Source organism: Glycine soja, chromosome 12, assembly GCF_004193775.1.
Source record: "Glycine soja cultivar W05 chromosome 12, ASM419377v2, whole genome shotgun sequence".
NCBI lineage: Eukaryota > Viridiplantae > Streptophyta > Magnoliopsida > Fabales > Fabaceae > Glycine > Glycine soja.
Genome location: NC_041013.1, coordinates 6,394,523 through 6,400,522, shown reverse-complemented (window position 1 = coordinate 6,400,522; position 6,000 = coordinate 6,394,523).

Below are 6,000 nucleotides of genomic sequence, written 5' to 3'. Positions count from 1 at the left end.
TTCTTCTTCCTCCTTTGCCAAAAGCTTTCTGAGTTTTCTGGTTTCCAAACCTTGTTCTTTCACAGAAAACAAAAGTGTGCTATATCTTTTCTTTCTCTTCTCCCTTTGCTAAAAAGAATTCAACAAGGATTAATCGCCTAAATTCTTTTTGTGTCTCTCTTCTCCCTTTTCCAAAAGAACGAAGGACTAACCATCATAATTCTTTTGTGTCTCCCTTCTCCCTTTTCAAAGAATTCAAAACGACACAGTCTGAGAATTCTTTTGATTCTTCCCTTTCCCTTAAACAAAAGATTTCAAAGGACTAACCGCCTGAGATATCTTTTGTTTCCCCTTCACAAAGTTTCAAAGGACTAATCGCCTGAGAACTTTGTCTTAACACATTGGAGGATACATCCTTTGTGGTACAAGTTGATGTTACATTTACTTGAGTTGTTGTAACTGAGAACAAAAGATGGTACATCTCTTGTGGATTAGTTCAAGTGGAGGATACATCCACTTGGTTGTTCAAAGAGAACAAGGGAGGGTACATCCCTTGTGGATCTTTGCTTGTAAAGGTTTACAAGGTTGAAAAGAAATCTCAAGGACCGCAGGTCGCTTGGGGACTGGATGTAGGCACAGATTGTTGCCGAACCAGTATAAAATTCTTGTGTTTGTCTTCTTCTTTTTTATACTCTTTAATTTCCCCTGTGCACTTTAATTATCGCTTTTACTTTTAGTTAAGTTTCTATTTCTGTTCTTTACCTTCTTAACATTATAGTAAAAGCATAATTGAATTTACTAACATTAAGAATGATAGATTTTTAATTAGTAAAGGTTCATTAATAATTAATTTATCCCCCTTCTTAATTATTTCGAGGCCACTTGATCCAACAGATATAATATAATATAAATATTTTCATCAACCAAATAAAATCAATATGTTCAATACATTCATAAATTTATATATATGTTTACCTATGAGTATGTAAAAGATAAAAAAAATATCATTCTGTAAACACAATAATGTTCTCATCACTTGATGAGTTTTGAAAACACAAACTATACTTAAGGGTTTTTAGTATATCTCAAAGAAAATTTATTAGTAAGAAGTTACACCTATTGACTTATGATTTGTTTTGATATAGAAGAAAGGTAGATGATGGAAAAAAAGGAGGAATGCAAAAACTAAAGTATCTAGCTAATACTTCCTTTATTTGGTAAAAGGAGACAACGGAGGGAGTGGATGCTACAACATAGTCTCATTGCAATTTCATATTTCATCCAAAATTAGATAGAAGAGGAAAAAATGATTTTTTTTGTTCAAATGTCAAAAATACCTTTATTTATATCACATTTCATATTTTATTTAGGATGTTTATATCATTTTACATACATATATTTTAATTTCTGTTTTTTCATTTTCTATATAAAAAAAGAGGAAAAATATTATCTTTTTTTTCCTTTTATTTTTTATCTTGCTAAAAAATTAAAAAAAATTATCTCTTTTCAAGTCTTTTTCCTTCCTTTTCACTTGCTTTCCTAAACCAACCAAACCCTTAAGGTTTTGGAATAAAAAAAACTTATCTAGTCATTATATAGACATTGAGCAACATCTTTCATTTTTTTTCTTTTCTTCTAGCCAACAATGTTGAATATAGTTGGTGATCTAATTAAAATTTTGAGTTTAGACTTAACTTAATTTTATAAAATTGATTTGTAAGGTGATGATTATTTCTCACTTATATATTTTAATTTAATCATATAATGAGATTTTCAACAAGAGGCATATCCATGTGAAAAAAACAAACAAACAAAAAAAAAGAAGAAAAAATCAGTAGTGTGACAAAGTGTGGAGAACTTGTACACTTCTATGAAATCAATTACTTGATAAAGGATCGAAGGATGCTTTGAACATTTGAAAATCCTTTTTAGCATCTTTTCTAAAAGCATACATGAGCACTCAATCGGCATAAATTGTATGATCCTCTTTTGTCTTGCTTAGTCTTTCTGTCATATATATAACTTCCCACCAATATTATTCAGCATTCTCGTCTTGCCTCCATCTTCATAGTCACTGATGGATTCATAATTGAGGAATGTATGTGCAACCCTCACTTTTAAAAAGTTACATTTAAATATCTTAAACATATATTTTATCTTCCTTAAGTTTGTATATTTGAATCTCTGTCCCTAATTTCTCCCTTCTTTCATGAAAATAATAATTAATTTTTATTTTTAAATGAATTGTCCTTCTAACTTAAGGTCCTAGATCTGCATAGTTAATCATAGCAAAACAAGAATCAGAACTTTTACATAAAAAAATCATACACTATTAAAATTTAGAAGAATCCTATATTCATAAACTGAAATGCTAATCTTTTTTGTTTAACAAGTTGTTTATTATATTCTTTGAATATACTTTCTTGGAAAAGTACATTTATGAAGATTATTTAAGTTTTACATATCGAGTGTGTAGAGTATATTTTAATCTAGAGTTTATATTCGGGGAATTGTATAGTGCAGCGAGATAAACAAGAATTAAATCCATTATCGTCTTTGTCGAGGGTATTTTTCGATTATAAAATCGACTAATCATCTCAGTTATCCATTTGGCTCTTCATCATCTCGGAATTAGCCACCTAGGAATACTTCAAAATACGGTTAATCCCTACTACCTGAAGAGTTTTAAAATCAATGCATGAAAAAAAAAATCATATGATCTCTACTCCCCGATACCAAGATATTACTTTTTATATTTTACATCCCATAAGAGATATTATTCAACTATTGGGGTATACTTTAAGAGCTATGACTTGAAATTACTCATAAAAGTTTTCTTCTTGTCTCTCCAACAAGAGGGTGATCTCGAAAATCTAACACCTATCCTTTCCATGTAAGAAAAAGATAAAAGTTAGGAAAAGTGTTGTTATATATAGTATTGTAGATATCTTGTGCTACCAATAGGATGCACTAGCCTGTTTTTTATTTTCAATGAAATAATTTGTTTTGGTTGACAATTTCAACAGTTGAGCGTGTGAAAGATGACTGATATGTATATTGACAAAATTGAAGTGGTTCTGTGTGAACATTACCAGCAACAGTGTGTATGGAAGATGAATAAATTGATGTTTTCTAGTGTAGACTTGTTAAAATACAATCATAAGTTCAATTAGCTAACTTGAATATATAGAGAAATGGTTTTAGTGGAGAGATGGTTGATGAAGTGGTATATGTTTGATTCTTTTTAAGTATATTATGAGTCAATAAATTTAATTTATCACCACTTAAAATATTTTATTATCTAAAAAATGAATTCCCGTTGAAATACCCACTCGCTGGTCTTCTCTTCATATTTGTCCACTATCTTTCATCATTGGAATGACTTTGATTTTAATTTTCCTATACGTTCATGTTGGGTATCAACTATCAAGTACTAGAAACCCACTTAATAAAATTTGATTCTTTATTTATCAAATTTTCACACGACGCCTAATTTACATAAAATCATAAACAGTTTTATATATTATTATTTATTTTTTTGGGGAGAGGGGTGGGGGGTATGGTTCTTTGGTTTTGCGAAATAGCCTTGCTAAAAGTTATTTCATCTTTGATAATTTATAATATTATATTATTATTTCTTCCATGACTTTTGTTGAAGATAAATATGTATGTCCAATATTTAATTCATCATGTTATCAATTTTAAAATAATTATTCTGTATTTTATTATCATATTTATTAATTTATTAAATTGTTAATTTGACAAGTTCTTAATTAAAATTAGAGACGTGTTATCATGATAGAGATTATGATAATGAGAAATAAATTCTTTATAATTTTAATCTAAATTATTCTTGATTGTAAGATTATTATGAATAAAACATCAATAATCTGGATAGATCAATATATAAGTAATGGTCTTTATTGGATAAAAATTAATAGATTTCATTTATTAAATTACATATATAGATGATGTACATGTGAATGTCATAATTGAACTGACTTAATTGAGAATTCTTAATCGTTAATATTATCTTGCTATGTCAATAAGAAGTTCTCAAGGAGAAAGATAATAATTTCCTTTTACCTGACATTATCATAGTAATTAGTAAGTTATTTGTTATATTTTAGTTTCGGATACCTAATGTTTTAGGACACTAGTTGAATGGATATTAGATATGATTAAATACTTGTAGAATTAATGATCAATCAAGAAGGAATCCATTAACTTTAGATAATGAGTTTGAGCTCAATGATAGAATTAAGACCTTGGCTAGAGCAATTGAATGAAAGAAGAAAAATATTTCTTAAGTCATTCATTAGTTAAATGTGTTAGCTTATTAGAGTTTGACAATAATATTATATTCTAGAGTTAACATTGAGCTATAAATGATGGAATGAAATATTACATTATTCTTCTATTGGTTCTTAAAGGTAAAAAATGTTACCTTATGCTGTCGGGACGTTAAGAAGTGTTACTAGACGCCCACCTTAATTAGTAAATTAATTATGATTAATTCACTACCTGTTTAATATTGAACCTACAAGATTACACACAAAAGAATCAATCTTTGTAAAAGAAAATAATTTATTTGATAATTAAATTAGAAAATTTAATTTAATCAAATAAATATTTTAATGAAATATTATTATATTTTTTACTAGCACCAAGAATATAATTAATATAAAAAAAATATTATTTTATTATTGTGGAAGTTGTCCATAAAATAAGAATAATATTCTATTGTTTTATATGATGAATGTGATTAATTATCGTAATTAGTCATGTAATTAATTGTAAATTATCTTTATCTTATATCAGAAATTTTCTTAAAATAAAATATATGAGATAATATTTATTTTTATAAAAGTAAAGATATATGAAATTATTTTAAATATTTATTTTTTATTTAACAAAAGACTCAAATCCATATCTCTATAACATTATAATTAGAAGTCTAGTTTTAGACTTGAAACAAAAGTTAAGTACACCAGGCCACAAGCTGGAAAGTTAAAGTCTAGTTTTAGATTTAAAAAATAAAAAAAGGATTTATTTTTAGAGTTTCACTCATTAAAGAGTTGATAAGAGGAAATTGATTTGTGTATACACGTAGAGTCTTCACACTATTAAGAAAAATTTAATTGTTTCAAGAACTCACATTTGATTACACAAATTTATTTTTCTTTATTTATTATTGTTGAATATTTTAAATGAAAAATATATCTATGTAACTATCCGCTTTTTGGTAAAAGACAAAAGTTATTAAATTCTTGCATTACAAAAAAAATGTGATAAAAAATATGAAGAAGAAGAGGTTTGGTTAAGACTTTAGAGAGACGAACAATTTTACTCCAATATATTGAATTCCGTTTTGGATTTTTATATAAAATAATATATATTCAAAAAAATCTAAGAATGACAGAAAACATGCCAATGAAGCGTGAACCAACTTTTTCAAAAAACTATGTTGTTAAGTAACAAAACAATTGATTTTATTCCATTTGATCACCTCAAACAAATTTTTTAAGAAAATTTAAGCATGTGACCAAGAATGAACTAATACTATACTATGTCCTATAAATAACTGCCAAAATCTTAAGTTTCTTTAGTGAGGTTAAAATCGTCAAACTCAACTCAAGTTTGTTCAATATAAATTTGAGTTAAATTTTGTATGATCCTTTTTTTTTTTAACTCGAGTCTGATTTGATTTAAGCCCACGAACCATCTGGTTCAACTCGCAAAGCTCAAATTACATAAACTAAAATCAAAATGAGATAAGTCATATAAATATCATCAATCATACTCTCTTTCTCTTGTCCCACACACATGACAAACATATGGTTATATTTATGTACATTGAACTCATCGTACATTTACTCTAGATGCGTACGTACATTGAACTTCTCAAGTTTAACTCATTTAATGTATAAATCAAGTTGATTACTAAAACTAAGACGCTTTAACTAAGTTTAAGTTGTTACGGTACATTTACAATCATATTTATTAATAAACTTTTTGACT